At 36.9% G+C, this 20,091-nt stretch overlaps 29 non-coding genes across 29 annotated transcripts; all 29 read left to right on the forward strand.

The window, feature by feature from the left end:
* Positions 1–27: 27 nt before the first annotated feature.
* On the forward strand, positions 28–109 carry trnas-cga (transfer RNA serine (anticodon CGA)). The gene has a single exon. It is a non-coding gene; the product is annotated as a tRNA-Ser (tRNA).
* A 768-nt stretch (positions 110–877) lies between these two features.
* Positions 878–959, forward strand: trnas-cga (transfer RNA serine (anticodon CGA)). The gene has a single exon. It is a non-coding gene; the product is annotated as a tRNA-Ser (tRNA).
* Positions 960–1,727: 768 nt separating this feature from the next.
* Positions 1,728–1,809, forward strand: trnas-cga (transfer RNA serine (anticodon CGA)). Its single transcript has one exon. It is a non-coding gene; the product is annotated as a tRNA-Ser (tRNA).
* A 378-nt stretch (positions 1,810–2,187) lies between these two features.
* trnas-cga (transfer RNA serine (anticodon CGA)) lies at positions 2,188–2,269 on the forward strand. The gene has a single exon. It is a non-coding gene; the product is annotated as a tRNA-Ser (tRNA).
* A 768-nt stretch (positions 2,270–3,037) lies between these two features.
* Positions 3,038–3,119, forward strand: trnas-cga (transfer RNA serine (anticodon CGA)). Its single transcript has one exon. It is a non-coding gene; the product is annotated as a tRNA-Ser (tRNA).
* Positions 3,120–3,717: 598 nt separating this feature from the next.
* trnas-cga (transfer RNA serine (anticodon CGA)) lies at positions 3,718–3,799 on the forward strand. Its single transcript has one exon. It is a non-coding gene; the product is annotated as a tRNA-Ser (tRNA).
* A 758-nt stretch (positions 3,800–4,557) lies between these two features.
* trnas-cga (transfer RNA serine (anticodon CGA)) lies at positions 4,558–4,639 on the forward strand. Its single transcript has one exon. It is a non-coding gene; the product is annotated as a tRNA-Ser (tRNA).
* Positions 4,640–5,279: 640 nt separating this feature from the next.
* Positions 5,280–5,361, forward strand: trnas-cga (transfer RNA serine (anticodon CGA)). The gene has a single exon. It is a non-coding gene; the product is annotated as a tRNA-Ser (tRNA).
* Positions 5,362–5,966: 605 nt separating this feature from the next.
* trnas-cga (transfer RNA serine (anticodon CGA)) lies at positions 5,967–6,048 on the forward strand. The gene has a single exon. It is a non-coding gene; the product is annotated as a tRNA-Ser (tRNA).
* A 690-nt stretch (positions 6,049–6,738) lies between these two features.
* On the forward strand, positions 6,739–6,820 carry trnas-cga (transfer RNA serine (anticodon CGA)). Its single transcript has one exon. It is a non-coding gene; the product is annotated as a tRNA-Ser (tRNA).
* A 768-nt stretch (positions 6,821–7,588) lies between these two features.
* Positions 7,589–7,670, forward strand: trnas-cga (transfer RNA serine (anticodon CGA)). Its single transcript has one exon. It is a non-coding gene; the product is annotated as a tRNA-Ser (tRNA).
* Positions 7,671–8,058: 388 nt separating this feature from the next.
* Positions 8,059–8,140, forward strand: trnas-uga (transfer RNA serine (anticodon UGA)). The gene has a single exon. It is a non-coding gene; the product is annotated as a tRNA-Ser (tRNA).
* Positions 8,141–8,908: 768 nt separating this feature from the next.
* On the forward strand, positions 8,909–8,990 carry trnas-cga (transfer RNA serine (anticodon CGA)). Its single transcript has one exon. It is a non-coding gene; the product is annotated as a tRNA-Ser (tRNA).
* A 374-nt stretch (positions 8,991–9,364) lies between these two features.
* On the forward strand, positions 9,365–9,446 carry trnas-cga (transfer RNA serine (anticodon CGA)). Its single transcript has one exon. It is a non-coding gene; the product is annotated as a tRNA-Ser (tRNA).
* Positions 9,447–10,044: 598 nt separating this feature from the next.
* On the forward strand, positions 10,045–10,126 carry trnas-cga (transfer RNA serine (anticodon CGA)). The gene has a single exon. It is a non-coding gene; the product is annotated as a tRNA-Ser (tRNA).
* Positions 10,127–10,790: 664 nt separating this feature from the next.
* On the forward strand, positions 10,791–10,872 carry trnas-cga (transfer RNA serine (anticodon CGA)). The gene has a single exon. It is a non-coding gene; the product is annotated as a tRNA-Ser (tRNA).
* Positions 10,873–11,617: 745 nt separating this feature from the next.
* trnas-cga (transfer RNA serine (anticodon CGA)) lies at positions 11,618–11,699 on the forward strand. The gene has a single exon. It is a non-coding gene; the product is annotated as a tRNA-Ser (tRNA).
* Positions 11,700–12,283: 584 nt separating this feature from the next.
* Positions 12,284–12,365, forward strand: trnas-cga (transfer RNA serine (anticodon CGA)). The gene has a single exon. It is a non-coding gene; the product is annotated as a tRNA-Ser (tRNA).
* Positions 12,366–13,055: 690 nt separating this feature from the next.
* Positions 13,056–13,137, forward strand: trnas-cga (transfer RNA serine (anticodon CGA)). Its single transcript has one exon. It is a non-coding gene; the product is annotated as a tRNA-Ser (tRNA).
* A 388-nt stretch (positions 13,138–13,525) lies between these two features.
* Positions 13,526–13,607, forward strand: trnas-cga (transfer RNA serine (anticodon CGA)). Its single transcript has one exon. It is a non-coding gene; the product is annotated as a tRNA-Ser (tRNA).
* Positions 13,608–14,375: 768 nt separating this feature from the next.
* On the forward strand, positions 14,376–14,457 carry trnas-cga (transfer RNA serine (anticodon CGA)). The gene has a single exon. It is a non-coding gene; the product is annotated as a tRNA-Ser (tRNA).
* Positions 14,458–14,845: 388 nt separating this feature from the next.
* On the forward strand, positions 14,846–14,927 carry trnas-cga (transfer RNA serine (anticodon CGA)). Its single transcript has one exon. It is a non-coding gene; the product is annotated as a tRNA-Ser (tRNA).
* A 768-nt stretch (positions 14,928–15,695) lies between these two features.
* Positions 15,696–15,777, forward strand: trnas-cga (transfer RNA serine (anticodon CGA)). Its single transcript has one exon. It is a non-coding gene; the product is annotated as a tRNA-Ser (tRNA).
* Positions 15,778–16,545: 768 nt separating this feature from the next.
* Positions 16,546–16,627, forward strand: trnas-cga (transfer RNA serine (anticodon CGA)). Its single transcript has one exon. It is a non-coding gene; the product is annotated as a tRNA-Ser (tRNA).
* A 378-nt stretch (positions 16,628–17,005) lies between these two features.
* On the forward strand, positions 17,006–17,087 carry trnas-cga (transfer RNA serine (anticodon CGA)). The gene has a single exon. It is a non-coding gene; the product is annotated as a tRNA-Ser (tRNA).
* Positions 17,088–17,685: 598 nt separating this feature from the next.
* trnas-cga (transfer RNA serine (anticodon CGA)) lies at positions 17,686–17,767 on the forward strand. The gene has a single exon. It is a non-coding gene; the product is annotated as a tRNA-Ser (tRNA).
* Positions 17,768–18,525: 758 nt separating this feature from the next.
* On the forward strand, positions 18,526–18,607 carry trnas-cga (transfer RNA serine (anticodon CGA)). The gene has a single exon. It is a non-coding gene; the product is annotated as a tRNA-Ser (tRNA).
* Positions 18,608–19,247: 640 nt separating this feature from the next.
* trnas-cga (transfer RNA serine (anticodon CGA)) lies at positions 19,248–19,329 on the forward strand. The gene has a single exon. It is a non-coding gene; the product is annotated as a tRNA-Ser (tRNA).
* A 584-nt stretch (positions 19,330–19,913) lies between these two features.
* Positions 19,914–19,995, forward strand: trnas-cga (transfer RNA serine (anticodon CGA)). The gene has a single exon. It is a non-coding gene; the product is annotated as a tRNA-Ser (tRNA).
* The last annotated feature ends 96 nt before the right edge of the window (positions 19,996–20,091 follow it).

Consider the following 20,091-nt stretch of genomic DNA (forward strand, 5'->3'; position numbering starts at 1 on the left):
GCCTGCCGGAGGAGTCCATCTTCATGTGCTGTGATGGCCGAGAGGTTAAGGCGTTGGACTCGAAATCCAATGGGGTTTCCCTGCGCAGGTTCGAATCCTGCTCACAGCGGATCTTTATGCAGAGAAGCTTCTCCATTAAAGCTCCAGTGTGTATTACTCTCAGCAGTGTCTGTAACTCTGGGTAGATCTTTGAATGCTCTATAAACTCAAATCAGACTGAAATCCTTTCAAAGAATCACTATTCAGAATGGGACATTCATTTGTGGAGATTTAGTATTCAGTATTCTAGATTGATTTTTAAATATTGGAGATTGAGTAATGGTGATTCAGTATTCAGAATGAAAGATTCAGTATTCAGTATTGGAGTTTAATTATTGGAGATTCAGTAATTATTATTGGAGTTTCAGTTCTGGAGATTTGGTATTCAGTATTCAGAATGTGAGATTCAGTATTCAGTATTAGAGATTCAGTATTCATTATTGAAGATTCAGTACTGGAAATTTAGTATTCAGTATTCAGAATGGGAGATTAAGTATTCAGTATTGGAGATTCAGTTTTGGAGATTTAGTATTCTGTATTCAGAATGGGAGATTCAGTAGTTAGTATTGGAGATTTAGTTCTGGAGATTTAGTATCCAGTATTCAGAATGGGAGATTCAGTACTGGAGATTTAGTATTCAGTTTTGGATATATTTAGTATTCAGTATTCTAGATTGAGTATTAGTTATAAGAGATTGAGTATTGGTGATTCAGTATTCAGGATGTGAGATTTTACTAAAGCAGCGTTAATGATGGATTGAACAACATTAACAGAACATTGAAACTTCCCTAACTCCTTCATCAGAAACACAGCCTGCAAGAGGAGACCATCTTCAAGTGCTGTGATGGCCGAGAGGTTAAGGCGTTGGACTCGAAATCCAATGGGGTTTCCCTGCGCAGGTTCGAATCCTGCTCACAGCGGATTTTTATGCAGAGAAGCTCCTCCATTAAAGCTCCAGTGTGTATTACTCTAAGCTGTGTCTGTAACTCTGTGTAGATCTTTGAATGCTCTATAAACTCAAATCAGACTGAAATCCCTTCAAAGAATCAGTATTCAGAACGGGACATTCATTTCTGGAGATTTAGTATTCAGTATTCTAGATTGATTTTTAAATATTGGAGATTGAGTAATGGTGATTCAGTATTCAGAATGAAAGATTCAGTATTCAGTATTGGAGTTTAATTATTGGAGATTCAGTAATTATTATTGGAGTTTCAGTTCTGGAGATTTGGTATTCAGTATTCAGAATGTGAGATTCAGTATTCAGTATTAGAGATTCAGTATTCATTATTGAAGATTCAGTACTGGAAATTTAGTATTCAGTATTCAGAATGGGAGATTCAGTATTCAGTATTGGAGATTCAGTTTTGGAGATTTAGTATTCTGTATTCAGAATGGGAGATTCAGTAGTTAGTATTGGAGATTTAGTTCTGGAGATTTAGTATCCAGTATTCAGAATGGGAGATTCAGTACTGGAGATTTAGTATTCAGTTTTGGATATATTTAGTATTCAGTATTCTAGATTGAGTATTAGTTATAAGAGATTGAGTATTGGTGATTCAGTATTCAGGATGTGAGATTTTACTAAAGCAGCGTTAATGATGGATTGAACAACATTAACAGAACATTGACTCTTCTCTAACTGCTTCATCAGAAACACAGCCTGCAGGAGAAGGCCATCTTCTTGTGCTGTGATGGCCGAGAGGTTAAGGCGTTGGACTCGAAATCCAATGGGGTTTCCCTGCGCAGGTTCGAATCCTGCTCACAGCGAATCTTTATGCAGAGACGCTCCTCCATTAAAGCCCCGGTGTATATTACTCTCAGCAGTCTCTGTAGATCTTTCAATGCTTTATAAACTCAAATCAGACTGAAATCCCTTCAAAGAATCAGTATTCAGAATGGGAGATTCAGTATTCAGTATTGGAGATTCAGTACTGGAGATTTAGTATTCAGTATTGGTGATTCAGTATTCAGTATTCTAATTTGAGTATTAGTTATAGGAGTTTGAGTATTGGTGATTCAGTATTCAGGATGTGAGATTTTACTAAAGCAGCGTTAATGATGGATTGAACAACATTAACAGAACATTGAAACTTCCCTAACTCCTTCATCAGAAACACAGCCTGCAAGAGGAGACCATCTTCATGTGCTGTGATGGCCGAGAGGTTAAGGCGTTGGACTCGAAATCCAATGGGGTTTCCCTGCGCAGGTTCGAATCCTGCTCACAGCGGATCTTTATGCAGAAAAGCTTCTCCATTAAAGCTCCAGTGTGTATTACTCTCAGCAGTGTCTGTAACTCTGTGTAGATCTTTGAATGCTCTATAAACTCAAATCAGACTGAAATCCCTTCAAAGAATCAGTATTCAGAATGGGACATTCATTTCTGGAGATTTAGTATTCAGTATTCTAGATTGATTTTTAAATATTGGAGATTGAGTAATGGTGATTCAGTATTCAGAATGAAAGATTCAGTATTCAGTATTGGAGTTTAATTATTGGAGATTCAGTAATTATTATTGGAGTTTCAGTTCTGGAGATTTGGTATTCAGTATTCAGAATGTGAGATTCAGTATTCAGTATTAGAGATTCAGTATTCATTATTGAAGATTCAGTACTGGAAATTTAGTATTCAGTATTCAGAATGGGAGATTAAGTATTCAGTATTGGAGATTCAGTTTTGGAGATTTAGTATTCTGTATTCAGAATGGGAGATTCAGTAGTTAGTATTGGAGATTTAGTTCTGGAGATTTAGTATCCAGTATTCAGAATGGGAGATTCAGTACTGGAGATTTAGTATTCAGTTTTGGATATATTTAGTATTCAGTATTCTAGATTGAGTATTAGTTATAAGAGATTGAGTATTGGTGATTCAGTATTCAGGATGTGAGATTTTACTAAAGCAGCGTTAATGATGGATTGAACAACATTAATAGAACATTGACTCTTCTCTAACTCCTTCATCAGAAACACAGCCTGCCGGAGGAGTCCATCTTCATGTGCTGTGATGGCCGAGAGGTTAAGGCGTTGGACTCGAAATCCAATGGGGTTTCCCTGCGCAGGTTCGAATCCTGCTCACAGCGGATCTTTATGCAGAGAAGCTTCTCCATTAAAGCTCCAGTGTGTATTACTCTCAGCAGTGTCTGTAACTCTGGGTAGATCTTTGAATGCTCTATAAACTCAAATCAGACTGAAATCCCTTCAAAGAATCAGTATTCAGAATGGGACATTCATTTGTGGAGATTTAGTATTCAGTATTCTAGATTGATTTTTAAATATTGGAGATTGAGTAATGGTGATTCAGTATTCAGAATGAAAGATTCAGTATTCAGTATTGGAGTTTAATTATTGGAGATTCAGTATTTATTATTGGAGTTTCAGTTCTGGAGATTTGGTATTCAGTATTCAGAATGGGAGATTCTGTATTTAGTATTAGAGATTCAGTATTCATTATTGGAGATTCAGTACTGGAGATTTAGTATTCAGTTTTGGATATTCAGTATTCAGTATTCTAGATTGAGTATTAGTTATAGGAGATTGAGTACTGGTGATTCAGTATTCAGGATGTGAGATTTTACTAAAGCAGCGTTAATGATGAATTGAAGGACATTAACAGAACATTGACACGTCCCTAACTCCTTCATCAGACACACAGCCTGCAGAAGGAGCCCATCTTCATGTGCTGTGATGGCCAAGAGGTTAAGGCGTTGGACTCGAAATCCAATGCGGTTTCCCTGCGCAGCTTCGAATCCTGCTCACAGTGGATCTTTATTCAGAGAAGCTCCTCCATTAAAGCTCCATTGTGTTCAACTCTCAGCAGTCTCTGTAACTCTGTGTACATCTTTGAATGCTTTATAAACTCAAATCAGACTGAAATCCCTTCAAAGATTCAGTGTTCAGAATGGGAGATTTAGTATTCCCTTTGGATATTCAGTATTCAGTATTCTAGATTGAGTATTAAATATTGGAGATTGAGTATTGGTGATTCAGTATTCAGAATGGGAGATTTAGTATTCAGAATAGGAGATTCAGTATTCATTATTAAAGATTCAGTATTCATTATTGGAGATTCAGTACTGGAGATTTAGTATTCAGTATTCAGAATTGGAGATTCAGTAGTTAGTATTGGAGATTCAGTTCTGGAGATTTAGTGTTCAGTATTCAGAATAGGAGATTCAGTATTCATTATTGGAGATTAAGTTCTGGAGATTTAGTATTCAGTATTCAGAATGGGAGATTCAGTACTGGAGATTTAGTATTCAGTATTCAGAATGGCTGATTCAGTATTCAGAATGGGAGATTCAGTACTGGAGATTTAGTATTCAGTTTTGGATATTCAGTATTCAGTATTCTAGATTGAGTATTAGTTATAGGAGATTGAGTACTGGTGATTCAGTATTCAGGATGTGAGATTTTACTAAAGCAGCGTTAATGATGAATTGAAGAACATTAACAGAACATTGACACGTCCCTAACTCCTTCATCAGACACACAGCCTGCAGAAGGAGCCCATCTTCATGTGCTGTGATGGCCAAGAGGTTAAGGCGTTGGACTCGAAATCCAATGGGGTTTCCCTGCGCAGCTTCGAATCCTGCTCACAGTGGATCTTTATTCAGAGAAGCTCCTCCATTAAAGCTCCATTGTATTCAACTCTCCGCAGTCTCTGTAACTCTGTGTACATCTTTGAATGCTTTATAAACTCAAATCAGACTGAAATCCCTTCAAAGATTCAGTATTCAGAATGGGAGATTTAGTATTCCCTTTTGGATATTCAGTATTCAGTATTCTAGATTGAGTATTAAATATTGGAGATTGAGTATTGGTGATTCAGTATTCAGAATGGGAGATTTAGTATTCAGAATGGGAGATTCAGTTCTGGAGATTTAGTGTTCAGTATTCAGAATAGGAGATTCAGTGTTCAGTATTCAGAATAGGAGATTCAGTATTCATTATTGGAGATTAAGTTCTGGAGATTTAGTATTCAGTATTCAGAATGACTGATTCAGTATTCAGAATGGGAGATTCAGTACTGGAGATTTAGTATTCAGTTTTGGATATTCAGTATTCAGTATTCTAGATTGAGTATTAGTTATAAGAGATTGAGTACTGGTGATTCAGTATTCAGGATGTGAGATTTTACTAAAGCAGCGTTAATGATGAATTGAAGAACATTAACAGAACATTGACACGTCCCTAACTCCTTCATCAGACACACAGCCTGCAGGAGGAGGCCATCTGCATCTGCTGTGATGGCCGAGAGGTTAAGGCGTTGGACTCGAAATCCAATGGGGTTTCCCTGCGCAGCTTCGAATCCTGCTCACGGTGGATCTTTATTCAGAGAAGCTCCTCCATTAAAGCTCCATTGTGTTCACCTCTCAGCAGTGTCTGTAACTCTGTGTAGATCTTTGAATGCTTTATAAACTCAAATCAGACTGAAATCCCTTCAAAAATTCAGTATTCAGAATGGGAGATTTAGTATTCCCTTTTGGATATTCAGTATTCAGTATTCTAGATTGAGTATTAAATATTGGAGATTGAGTATTGGTGATTCAGTATTCAGAATGGGAGATTTAGTATTCAGAATGGGAGATTTAGTATTCAGAATGGGAGATTCAGTATTCATTATTAAAGATTCAGTATTCATTATTGGAGATTAAGTTCTGGAGATTTAGTATTCAGTATTCAGAATGGCTGATTCAGTATTCAGAATGGGAGATTCAGTACTGGAGATTTAGTATTCAGTTTTGGATATTCAGTATTCTAGATTGAGTATTAGTTATAAGAGATTGAGTATTGGTGATTCAGTATTCAGGATGTGAGATTTTACTAAAGCAGCGTTAATGATGGATTGAACAACATTAACAGAACATTGACTCTTCTCTAACTCCTTCATCAGAAACACAGCCTGCAGGAGGATGCCATTTTCATGTGCTGTGATGGCCGAGAGGTTAAGGCGTTGGACTCGAAATCCAATGGGGTTTCCCTGCGCAGGTTCGAATCCTGCTCACAGCGGATCTTTATGCAGAGATGCTCCTCCATTAAAGCTCCAGTGTGTATTACTCTTAGCAGTGTCTGTAACGCTGTGTAGATATTTGAATGCTTTATAAACTCAAATCAGACTGAAATCCCTTCAAAGAATCAGTATTCAGAACGAGACATTCATTTCTGGAGATTTAGTATTCAGTATTCTAGATTGATTTTTAAATATTGGAGATTGAGTAATGGTGATTCAGTATTCAGAATGAAAGATTCAGTATTCAGTATTGGAGTTTAATTATTGGAGATTCAGTAATTATTATTGGAGTTTCAGTTCTGGAGATTTGGTATTCAGTATTCAGAATGTGAGATTCAGTATTCAGTATTAGAGATTCAGTATTCATTATTGGAGATTCAGTACTGGAAATTTAGTATTCAGTGTTCAGAATGGGAGATTCAGTACTGGAAATTTAGTATTCAGTATTCAGAATGGGAGATTCAGTACTGGAGATTTAGTATTCAGTTTTGGATATTCAGTTTTCAGTATTCTAGATTGAGTATTAATTATAGGAGATACTACTATTGAGTTTTGGTGATTCAGTATTCAGGATGTGAGATTTTACTAAAGCAGCGTTAATGATGGATTGAACAACATTAACAGAACATTGAAACTTCCCTAACTCCTTCATCAGAAACACAGCCTGCAAGAGGAGCCCATCTTCGTGTGCTGTGATGGCCGAGAGGTTAAGGCGTTGGACTCGAAATCCAATGGGGTTTCCCTGCGCAGGTTCGAATCCTGCTCACAGCGGATCTTTATGCAGAAAAGCTTCTCCATTAAAGCTCCAGTGTGTATTACTCTCAGCAGTGTCTGTAACTCTGTGTAGATCTTTGAATGCTCTATAAACTCAAATCAGACTGAAATCCCTTCAAAGAATCAGTATTCAGAATGGGACATTCATTTGTGGAGATTTAGTATTCAGTATTCTAGATTGATTTTTAAATATTGGAGATTGAGTAATGGTGATTCAGTATTCAGAATGAAAGATTCAGTATTCAGTATTGGAGTTTAATTATTGGAGATTCAGTAATTATTATTGGAGTTTCAGTTCTGGAGATTTGGTATTCAGTATTCAGAATGTGAGATTCAGTATTCAGAATGTGAGATTCAGTATTCATTATTGAAGATTCAGTACTGGAAATTTAGTATTCAGTATTCAGAATGGGAGATTAAGTATTCAGTATTGGAGATTCAGTTTTGGAGATTTAGTATTCTGTATTCAGAATGGGAGATTCAGTAGTTAGTATTGGAGATTTAGTTCTGGAGATTTAGTATCCAGTATTCAGAATGGGAGATTCAGTACTGGAGATTTAGTATTCAGTTTTGGATATATTTAGTATTCAGTATTCTAGATTGAGTATTAGTTATAAGAGATTGAGTATTGGTGATTCAGTATTCAGGATGTGAGATTTTACTAAAGCAGCGTTAATGATGGATTGAACAACATTAACAGAACATTGACTCTTCTCTAACTCCTTCATCAGAAACACATCCTGCCGGAGGAGTCCATCTTCATGTACTGTGATGGCCGAGAGGTTAAGGCGTTGGACTCGAAATCCAATGGGGTTTCCCTGCGCAGGTTCGAATCCTGCTCACAGCGGATCTTTATGCAGAGAAGCTTCTCCATTAAAGCTCCAGTGTGTATTACTCTAAGCAGTGTCTGTAACTCTGTGTAGATCTTTGAATGCTCTATAAACTCAAATCAGACTGAAATCCCTTCAAAGAATCAGTATTCAGAATGGGAGATTCAGTATTCAGTATTGGAGATTCAGTTCTGGAGATTTAGTATTCAGTATTGGTGATTCAGTATTCAGTATTCTAATTTGAGTATTAGTTATAGGAGTTTGAGTATTGGTGATTCAGTATTCAGGATGTGAGATTTTACTAAAGCAGCTTTAATGATGGATTGAACAACATTAACAGAACATTGACTCTTCTCTAACTCCTTCATCAGAAACACAGCCTGCAGGAGGAGGCCATCTTTATGTGCTGTGATGGCCGAGAGGTTAAGGCGTTGGACTTGAAATCCAATGGGGTTTCCCTGCGCCGGTTCGAATCCTGCTCACAGCGGATCTTTATGCAGAGAAGCTTCTCCATTAAAGCTCCAGTGTGTATTACTCTCAGCAGTGTCTGTAACTCTGTGTAGATCTTGGAGTGCTTTATAAACTCAAATCAGACTGAAATCCCTTCAAAGAATCAGTATTCAGAATGGGACATTCATTTGTGGAGATTTAGTATTCATTATGCTAGATTGATTTTTAAATATTGGAGATTGAGTAATGGTGATTCAGTATTCAGAATGAAAGATTCAGTATTCAGTATTGGAGTTTAATTATTGGAGATTCAGTAATTATTATTGGAGTTTCAGTTCTGGAGATTTGGTATTCAGTATTCAGAATGTGAGATTCAGTATTCAGTATTAGAGATTCAGTATTCATTATTGAAGATTCAGTACTGGAAATTTAGTATTCAGTATTCAGAATGGGAGATTAAGTATTCAGTATTGGAGATTCAGTTTTGGAGATTTAGTATTCTGTATTCAGAATGGGAGATTCAGTAGTTAGTATTGGAGATTTAGTTCTGGAGATTTAGTATCCAGTATTCAGAATGGGAGATTCAGTACTGGAGATTTAGTATTCAGTTTTGGATATATTTAGTATTCAGTATTCTAGATTGAGTATTAGTTATAAGAGATTGAGTATTGGTGATTCAGTATTCAGGATGTGAGATTTTACTAAAGCAGCGTTAATGATGGATTGAACAACATTAACAGAACATTGACTCTTCTCTAACTCCTTCATCAGAAACACATCCTGCCGGAGGAGTCCATCTTCATGTACTGTGATGGCCGAGAGGTTAAGGCGTTGGACTCGAAATCCAATGGGGTTTCCCTGCGCAGGTTCGAATCCTGCTCACAGCGGATCTTTATGCAGAGAAGCTTCTCCATTAAAGCTCCAGTGTGTATTACTCTAAGCAGTGTCTGTAACTCTGTGTAGATCTTTGAATGCTCTATAAACTCAAATCAGACTGAAATCCCTTCAAAGAATCAGTATTCAGAATGGGAGATTCAGTATTCAGTATTGGAGATTTAGTATTCAGTATTGGTGATTCAGTATTCAGTATTCTAATTTGAGTATTAGTTATAGGAGTTTGAGTATTGGTGATTCAGTATTCAGGATGTGAGATTTTACTAAAGCAGCGTTAATGATGGATTGAACAACATTAACAGAACATTGAAACTTCCCTAACTCCTTCATCAGAAACACAGCCTGCAAGAGGAGACCATCTTCAAGTGCTGTGATGGCCGAGAGGTTAAGGCGTTGGACTCGAAATCCAATGGGGTTTCCCTGCGCAGGTTCGAATCCTGCTCACAGCGGATCTTTATGCAGAGAAGCTTCTCCATTAAAGCTCCAGTGTGTATTACTCTCAGCAGTGTCTGTAACTCTGGGTAGATCTTTGAATGCTCTATAAACTCAAATCAGACTGAAATCCCTTCAAAGAATCAGTATTCAGAATGGGACATTCATTTGTGGAGATTTAGTATTCAGTATTCTAGATTGATTTTTAAATATTGGAGATTGAGTAATGGTGATTCAGTATTCAGAATGAAAGATTCAGTATTCAGTATTGGAGTTTAATTATTGGAGATTCAGTATTTATTATTGGAGTTTCAGTTCTGGAGATTTGGTATTCAGTATTCAGAATGGGAGATTCAGTATTTAGTATTAGAGATTCAGTATTCATTATTGGAGATTCAGTACTGGAGATTTAGTATTCAGTTTTGGATATTCAGTATTCAGTATTCTAGATTGAGTATTAGTTATAAGAGATTGAGTACTGGTGATTCAGTATTCAGGATGTGAGATTTTACTAAAGCAGCGTTAATGATGAATTGAAGGACATTAACAGAACATTGACACGTCCCTAACTCCTTCATCAGACACACAGCCTGCAGAAGGAGCCCATCTTCATGTGCTGTGATGGCCAAGAGGTTAAGGCGTTGGACTCGAAATCCAATGCGGTTTCCCTGCGCAGCTTCGAATCCTGCTCACAGTGGATCTTTATTCAGAGAAGCTCCTCCATTGTGTTCAACTCTCAGCAGTCTCTATAACTCTGTGTACATCTTTGAATGCTTTATAAACTCAAATCAGACTGAAATCCCTTCAAAGATTCAGTGTTCAGAATGGGAGATTTAGTATTCCCTTTTGGATATTCAGTATTCAGTATTCTAGATTGAGTATTAAATATTGGAGATTGAGTATTGATGATTCAGTATTCAGAATGGGAGATTCAGTATTCATTATTAAAGATTCAGTATTCATTATTGGAGATTCAGTACTGGAGATTTAGTATTCAGTATTCAGAATTGGAGATTCAGTAGTTAGTATTGGAGATTCAGTTCTGGAGATTTAGTGTTCAGTATTCAGAATAGGAGATTCAGTATTCATTATTGGAGATTAAGTTCTGGAGATTTAGTATTCAGTATTCAGAATGGGAGATTCAGTACTGGAGATTTAGTATTCAGTTTTGGATATTCAGTATTCAGTATTCTAGATTGAGTATTAGTTATAAGAGATTGAGTATTGGTGATTCAGTATTCAGGATGTGAGATTTTACTAAAGCAGCGTTAATGATGAATTGAAGAACATTAACAGAACATTGACACGTCCCTAACTCCTTCATCAGACACACAGCCTGCAGAAGGAGCCCATCTTCATGTGCTGTGATGGCCAAGAGGTTAAGGCGTTGGACTCGAAATCCAATGGGGTTTCCCTGCGCAGCTTCGAATCCTGCTCACAGTGGATCTTTATTCAGAGAAGCTCCTCCATTAAAGCTCCATTGTATTCAACTCTCCGCAGTCTCTGTAACTCTGTGTACATCTTTGAATGCTTTATAAACTCAAATCAGACTGAAATCCCTTCAAAGATTCAGTATTCAGAATGGGAGATTTAGTATTCCCTTTTGGATATTCAGTATTCAGTATTCTAGATTGAGTATTAAATATTGGAGATTGAGTATTGGTGATTCAGTATTCAGAATGGGAGATTTAGTATTCAGAATGGGAGATTCAGTATTCATTATTAAAGATTCAGTATTCATTATTGGAGATTCAGTACTGGAGATTTAGTATTCAGTATTCAGAATTGGAGATTCAGTAGTTAGTATTGGAGATTCAGTTCTGGAGATTTAGTGTTCAGTATTCAGAATAGGAGATTCAGTGTTCAGTATTCAGAATAGGAGATTCAGTATTCATTATTGGAGATTAAGTTCTGGAGATTTAGTATTCAGTATTCAGAATGGCTGATTCAGTATTCAGAATGGGAGATTCAGTACTGGAGATTTAGTATTCAGTTTTGGATATTCAGTATTCAGTATTCTAGATTGAGTATTAGTTATAGGAGATTGAGTACTGGTGATTCAGTATTCAGGATGTGAGATTTTACTAAAGCAGCGTTAATGATGAATTGAAGAACATTAACAGAACATTGACACGTCCCTAACTCCTTCATCAGACACACAGCCTGCAGGAGGAGGCCATCTGCATCTGCTCTGATGGCCGAGAGGTTAAGGCGTTGGACTCGAAATCCAATGGGGTTTCCCTGCGCAGCTTCGAATCCTGCTCACGGTGGATCTTTATTCAGAGAAGCTCCTCCATTAAAGCTCCATTGTGTTCAACTCTCAGCAGTGTCTGTAACTCTGTGTAGCTCTTTGAATGCTTTATAAACTCAAATCAGACTGAAATCCCTTCAAAAATTCAGTATTCAGAATGGGAGATTTAGTATTCCCTTTTGGATATTCAGTATTCAGTATTCTAGATTGAGTATTAAATATTGGAGATTGAGTATTGGTGATTCAGTATTCAGAATGGGAGATTTAGTATTCAGAATGGGAGATTCAGTATTCATTATTAAAGATTCAGTATTCATTATTGGAGATTAAGTTCTGGAGATTTAGTATTCAGTATTCAGAATGGCTGATTCAGTATTCAGAATGGGAGATTCAGTACTGGAGATTTAGTATTCAGTTTTGGATATTCAGTATTCTAGATTGAGTATTAGTTATAAGAGATTGAGTATTGGTGATTCAGTATTCAGGATGTGAGATTTTACTAAAGCAGCGTTAATGATGGATTGAACAACATTAACAGAACATTGACTCTTCTCTAACTCCTTCATCAGAAACACAGCCTGCAGGAGGATGCCATTTTCATGTGCTGTGATGGCCGAGAGGTTAAGGCGTTGGACTCGAAATCCAATGGGGTTTCCCTGCGCAGGTTCGAATCCTGCTCACAGCGGATCTTTATGCAGAGATGCTCCTCCATTAAAGCTCCAGTGTGTATTACTCTTAGCAGTGTCTGTAACGCTGTGTAGATCTTTGAATGCTCTATAAACTCAAATCAGACTGAAATCCCTTCAAAGAATCAGTATTCAGAACGAGACATTCATTTCTGGAGATTTAGTATTCAGTATTCTAGATTGATTTTTAAATATTGGAGATTGAGTAATGGTGATTCAGTATTCAGAATGAAAGATTCAGTATTCAGTATTGGAGTTTAATTATTGGAGATTCAGTAATTATTATTGGAGTTTCAGTTCTGGAGATTTGGTATTCAGTATTCAGAATGTGAGATTCAGTATTCAGTATTAGAGATTCAGTATTCATTATTGGAGATTCAGTACTGGAAATTTAGTATTCAGTGTTCAGAATGGGAGATTCAGTACTGGAAATTTAGTATTCAGTATTCAGAATGGAAGATTCAGTACTGGAGATTTAGTATTCAGTTTTGGATATTCAGTTTTCAGTATTCTAGATTGAGTATTAATTATAGGAGATACTACTATTGAGTTTTGGTGATTCAGTATTCAGGATGTGAGATTTTACTAAAGCAGCGTTAATGATGGATTGAACAACATTAACAGAACATTGAAACTTCCCTAACTCCTTCATCAGAAACACAGCCTGCAAGAGGAGACCATTTTCATGTGCTGTGATGGCCGAGAGGTTAAGGCGTTGGACTCGAAATCCAATGGGGTTTCCCTGCGCAGGTTCGAATCCTGCTCACAGCGGATCTTTATGCAGAAAAGCTTCTCCATTAAAGCTCCAGTGTGTATTACTCTCAGCAGTGTCTGTAACTCTGTGTAGATCTTTGAATGCTCTATAAACTCAAATCAGACTGAAATCCCTTCAAAGAATCAGTATTCAGAATGGGAGATTCAGTATTCAGTATTGGAGATTCAGTTCTGGAGATTTAGTATTCAGTATTGGTGATTCAGTATTCAGTATTCTAATTTGAGTATTAGTTATAGGAGTTTGAGTATTGGTGATTCAGTATTCAGGATGTGAGATTTTACTAAAGCAGCGTTAATGATGGATTGAACAACATTAACAGAACATTGAAACTTCCCTAACTCCTTCATCAGAAACACAGCCTGCAAGAGGAGACCATCTTCATGTGCTGTGATGGCCGAGAGGTTAAGGCGTTGGACTCGAAATCCAATGGGGTTTCCCTGCGCAGGTTCGAATCCTGCTCACAGTGGATCTTTATGCAGAAAAGCTTCTCCATTAAAGCTCCAGTGTGTATTACTCTCAGCAGTGTCTGTAACTCTGTGTAGATCTTTGAATGCTCTATAAACTCAAATCAGACTGAAATCCCTTCAAAGAATCAGTATTCAGAATGGGACATTCATTTGTGGAGATTTAGTATTCAGTATTCTAGATTGATTTTTAAATATTGGAGATTGAGTAATGGTGATTCAGTAATCAGAATGAAAGATTCAGTATTCAGTATTGGAGTTTAATTATTGGAGATTCAGTATTTATTATTGGAGTTTCAGTTCTGGAGATTTGGTATTCAGTATTCAGAATGTGAGATTCAGTATTCAGTATTAGAGATTCAGTATTCATTATTGAAGATTCAGTACTGGAAATTTAGTATTCAGTATTCAGAATGGGAGATTAAGTATTCAGTATTGGAGATTCAGTTTTGGAGATTTAGTATTCTGTATTCAGAATGGGAGATTCAGTAGTTAGTATTGGAGATTTAGTTCTGGAGATTTAGTATCCAGTATTCAGAATGGGAGATTCAGTACTGGAGATTTAGTATTCAGTTTTGGATATATTTAGTATTCAGTATTCTAGATTGAGTATTAGTTATAAGAGATTGAGTATTGGTGATTCAGTATTCAGGATGTGAGATTTTACTAAAGCAGCGTTAATGATGGATTGAACAACATTAACAGAACATTGACTCTTCTCTAACTCCTTCATCAGAAACACAGCCTGCCGGAGGAGTCCATCTTCATGTACTGTGATGGCCGAGAGGTTAAGGCGTTGGACTCGAAATCCAATGGGGTTTCCCTGCGCAGGTTCGAATCCTGCTCACAGCGGATCTTTATGCAGAGAAGCTTCTCCATTAAAGCTGCAGTGTGTATTACTCTAAGCAGTGTCTGTAACTCTGTGTAGATCTTTGAATGCTCTATAAACTCAAATCAGACTGAAATCCCTTCAAAGAATCAGTATTCAGAATGGGAGATTCAGTATTCAGTATTGGAGATTCAGTTCTGGAGATTTAGTATTCAGTATTGGTGATTCAGTATTCAGTATTCTAATTTGAGTATTAGTTATAGGAGTTTGAGTATTGGTGATTCAGTATTCAGGATGTGAGATTTTACTAAAGCAGCGTTAATGATGGATTGAACAACATTAACAGAACATTGAAACTTCCCTAACTCCTTCATCAGAAACACAGCCTGCAAGAGGAGACCATCTTCATGTGCTGTGATGGCCGAGAGGTTAAGGCGTTGGACTCGAAATCCAATGGGGTTTCCCTGCGCAGGTTCGAATCCTGCTCACAGTGGATCTTTATGCAGAAAAGCTTCTCCATTAAAGCTCCAGTGTGTATTACTCTCAGCAGTGTCTGTAACTCTGTGTAGATCTTTGAATGCTCTATAAACTCAAATCAGACTGAAATCCCTTCAAAGAATCAGTATTCAGAATGGGACATTCATTTGTGGAGATTTAGTATTCAGTATTCTAGATTGATTTTTAAATATTGGAGATTGAGTAATGGTGATTCAGTAATCAGAATGAAAGATTCAGTATTCAGTATTGGAGTTTAATTATTGGAGATTCAGTAATTATTATTGGAGTTTCAGTTCTGGAGATTTGGTATTCAGTATTCAGAATGTGAGATTCAGTATTCAGTATTAGAGATTCAGTATTCATTATTGAAGATTCAGTACTGGAAATTTAGTATTCAGTATTCAGAATGGGAGATTAAGTATTCAGTATTGGAGATTCAGTTTTGGAGATTTAGTATTCTGTATTCAGAATGGGAGATTCAGTAGTTAGTATTGGAGATTTAGTTCTGGAGATTTAGTATCCAGTATTCAGAATGGGAGATTCAGTACTGGAGATTTAGTATTCAGTTTTGGATATATTTAGTATTCAGTATTCTAGATTGAGTATTAGTTATAAGAGATTGAGTATTGGTGATTCAGTATTCAGGATGTGAGATTTTACTAAAGCAGCGTTAATGATGGATTGAACAACATTAACAGAACATTGAAACTTCCCTAACTCCTTCATCAGAAACACAGCCTGCAAGAGGAGACCATCTTCAAGTGCTGTGATGGCCGAGAGGTTAAGGCGTTGGACTCGAAATCCAATGGGGTTTCCCTGCGCAGGTTCGAATCCTGCTCACAGCGGATCTTTATGCAGAGAAGCTCCTCCATTAAAGCTCCAGTGTGTATTACTCTAAGCAGTGTCTGTAACTCTGTGTAGATCTTTGAATGCTCTATAAACTCAAATCAGACTGAAATCCCTTCAAGGAATCAGTATTCAGAACGGGACATTCATTTCTGGAGATTTAGTATTCAGTATTCTAGATTGATTTTTAAATATTGGAGATTGAGTAATGGTGATTCAGTATTCAGAATGAAAGATTCAGTATTCAGTATTGGAGTTTAATTATTGGAGATTCAGTAATTATTATTGGAGTTTCAGTTCTGGAGATTTGGTATTCAGTATTCAGAATGTGAGATTCAGTATTCAGTATTAGAGATTCAGTATTCATTATTGAAGATTCATTACTGGAAATTTAGTATTCAGTATTCAGAATGGGAGATTCAGTATTCAGTATTGGAGATTCAGTTTTGGAGATTTAGTATTCTGTATTCAGAATGGGAGATTCAGTAGTTAGTATTGGAGATTTAGTTCTGGAGATTTAGTATCCAGTATTCAGAATGGAAGATTCAGTACTGGAGATTTCGTATTCAGTTTTGGATATATTTAGTATTCAGTATTCTAGATTGAGTATTAGTTATAAGAGATTGAGTATTGGTGATTCAGTATTCAGGATGTGAGATTTTACTAAAGCAGCGTTAATGATGGATTGAACAACATTAACAGAACATTGACTCTTCTCTAACTGCTTCATCAGAAACACAGCCTGCAGGAGAAGGCCATCTTCTTGTGCTGTGATGGCCGAGAGGTTAAGGCGTTGGACTCGAAATCCAATGGGGTTTCCCTGCGCAGGTTCGAATCCTGCTCACAGCGAATCTTTATGCAGAGACGCTCCTCCATTAAAGCTCCGGTGTATATTACTCTCAGCAGTCTCTGTAGATCTTTCAATGCTTTATAAACTCAAATCAGACTGAAATCCCTTCAAAGAATCAGTATTCAGAATGGGAGATTCAGTATTCAGTATTGGAGATTCAGTTCTGGAGATTTAGTATTCAGTATTGGTGATTCAGTATTCAGTATTCTAATTTGAGTATTAGTTATAGGAGTTTGAGTATTGGTGATTCAGTATTCTGGATGTGAGATTTTACTAAAGCAGCGTTAATGATGGATTGAACAACATTAACAGAACATTGAAACTTCCCTAACTCCTTCATCAGAAACACAGCCTGCAAGAGGAGACCATCTTCATGTGCTGTGATGGCCGAGAGGTTAAGGCGTTGGACTCGAAATCCAATGGGGTTTCCCTGCGCAGGTTCGAATCCTGCTCACAGCGGATCTTTATGCAGAGAAGCTTCTCCATTAAAGCTCCAGTGTGTATTACTCTAAGCAGTGTCTGTAACTCTGGGTAGATCTTTGAATGCTCTATAAACTCAAATCAGACTGAAATCCCTTCAAAGAATCAGTATTCAGAATGGGACATTCATTTCTGGAGATTTAGTATTCAGTATTCTAGATTGATTTTTAAATATTGGAGATTGAGTAATGGTGATTCAGTATTCAGAATGAAAGATTCAGTATTCAGTATTGGAGTTTAATTATTGGAGATTCAGTATTTATTATTGGAGTTTCAGTTCTGGAGATTTGGTATTCAGTATTCAGAATGGGAGATTCAGTATTTAGTATTAGAGATTCAGTATTCATTATTGGAGATTCAGTACTGGAGATTTAGTATTCAGTTTTGGATATTCAGTATTCAGTATTCTAGATTGAGTATTAGTTATAGGAGATTGAGTACTGGTGATTCAGTATTCAGGATGTGAGATTTTACTAAAGCAGCGTTAATGATGAATTGAAGGACATTAACAGAACATTGACACGTCCCTAACTCCTTCATCAGACACACAGCCTGCAGAAGGAGCCCATCTTCATGTGCTGTGATGGCCAAGAGGTTAAGGCGTTGGACTCGAAATCCAATGCGGTTTCCCTGCGCAGCTTCGAATCCTGCTCACAGTGGATCTTTATTCAGAGAAGCTCCTCCATTAAAGCTCCATTGTGTTCAACTCTCAGCAGTCTCTGTAACTCTGTGTACATCTTTGAATGCTTTATAAACTCAAATCAGACTGAAATCCCTTCAAAGATTCAGTGTTCAGAATGGGAGATTTAGTATTCCCTTTGGATATTCAGTATTCAGTATTCTAGATTGAGTATTAAATATTGGAGATTGAGTATTGGTGATTCAGTATTCAGAATGGGAGATTTAGTATTCAGAATAGGAGATTCAGTATTCATTATTAAAGATTCAGTATTCATTATTGGAGATTCAGTACTGGAGATTTAGTATTCAGTATTCAGAATTGGAGATTCAGTAGTTAGTATTGGAGATTCAGTTCTGGAGATTTAGTGTTCAGTATTCAGAATAGGAGATTCAGTATTCATTATTGGAGATTAAGTTCTGGAGATTTAGTATTCAGTATTCAGAATGGGAGATTCAGTACTGGAGATTTAGTATTCAGTATTCAGAATGGCTGATTCAGTATTCAGAATGGGAGATTCAGTACTGGAGATTTAGTATTCAGTTTTGGATATTCAGTATTCAGTATTCTAGATTGAGTATTAGTTATAGGAGATTGAGTACTGGTGATTCAGTATTCAGGATGTGAGATTTTACTAAAGCAGCGTTAATGATGAATTGAAGAACATTAACAGAACATTGACACGTCCCTAACTCCTTCATCAGACACACAGCCTGCAGAAGGAGCCCATCTTCATGTGCTGTGATGGCCAAGAGGTTAAGGCGTTGGACTCGAAATCCAATGGGGTTTCCCTGCGCAGGTTCGAATCCTGCTCACAGTGGATCTTTATTCAGAGAAGCTCCTCCATTAAAGCTCCATTGTATTCAACTCTCCGCAGTCTCTGTAACTCTGTGTACATCTTTGAATGCTTTATAAACTCAAATCAGACTGAAATCCCTTCAAAGATTCAGTATTCAGAATGGGAGATTTAGTATTCCCTTTTGGATATTCAGTATTCAGTATTCTAGATTGAGTATTAAATATTGGAGATTGAGTATTGGTGATTCAGTATTCAGAATGGGAGATTTAGTATTCAGAATGGGAGATTCAGTTCTGGAGATTTAGTGTTCAGTATTCAGAATAGGAGATTCAGTGTTCAGTATTCAGAATAGGAGATTCAGTATTCATTATTGGAGATTAAGTTCTGGAGATTTAGTATTCAGTATTCAGAATGGCTGATTCAGTATTCAGAATGGGAGATTCAGTACTGGAGATTTAGTATTCAGTTTTGGATATTCAGTATTCAGTATTCTAGATTGAGTATTAGTTATAGGAGATTGAGTACTGGTGATTCAGTATTCAGGATGTGAGATTTTACTAAAGCAGCGTTAATGATGAATTGAAGAACATTAACAGAACATTGACACGTCCCTAACTCCTTCATCAGACACACAGCCTGCAGGAGGAGGCCATCTGCATCTGCTGTGATGGCCGAGAGGTTAAGGCGTTGGACTCGAAATCCAATGGGGTTTCCCTGCGCAGCTTCGAATCCTGCTCACGGTGGATCTTTATTCAGAGAAGCTCCTCCATTAAAGCTCCATTGTGTTCACCTCTCAGCAGTGTCTGTAACTCTGTGTAGATCTTTGAATGCTTTATAAACTCAAATCAGACTGAAATCCCTTCAAAAATTCAGTATTCAGAATGGGAGATTTAGTATTCCCTTTTGGATATTCAGTATTCAGTATTCTAGATTGAGTATTAAATATTGGAGATTGAGTATTGGTGATTCAGTATTCAGAATGGGAGATTTAGTATTCAGAATGGGAGATTCAGTATTCATTATTAAAGATTCAGTATTCATTATTGGAGATTAAGTTCTGGAGATTTAGTATTCAGTATTCAGAATGGCTGATTCAGTATTCAGAATGGGAGATTCAGTACTGGAGATTTAGTATTCAGTTTTGGATATTCAGTATTCTAGATTGAGTATTAGTTATAAGAGATTGAGTATTGGTGATTCAGTATTCAGGATGTGAGATTTTACTAAAGCAGCGTTAATGATGGATTGAACAACATTAACAGAACATTGACTCTTCTCTAACTCCTTCATCAGAAACACAGCCTGCAGGAGGATGCCATTTTCATGTGCTGTGATGGCCGAGAGGTTAAGGCGTTGGACTCGAAATCCAATGGGGTTTCCCTGCGCAGGTTCGAATCCTGCTCACAGCAGATCTTTATGCAGAGATGCTCCTCCATTAAAGCTCCAGTGTGTATTACTCTTAGCAGTGTCTGTAACGCTGTGTAGATATTTGAATGCTTTATAAA

Source organism: Salminus brasiliensis, chromosome 1 (assembly GCF_030463535.1).
Source record: "Salminus brasiliensis chromosome 1, fSalBra1.hap2, whole genome shotgun sequence".
NCBI classification, from domain to species: domain Eukaryota; kingdom Metazoa; phylum Chordata; class Actinopteri; order Characiformes; family Bryconidae; genus Salminus; species Salminus brasiliensis.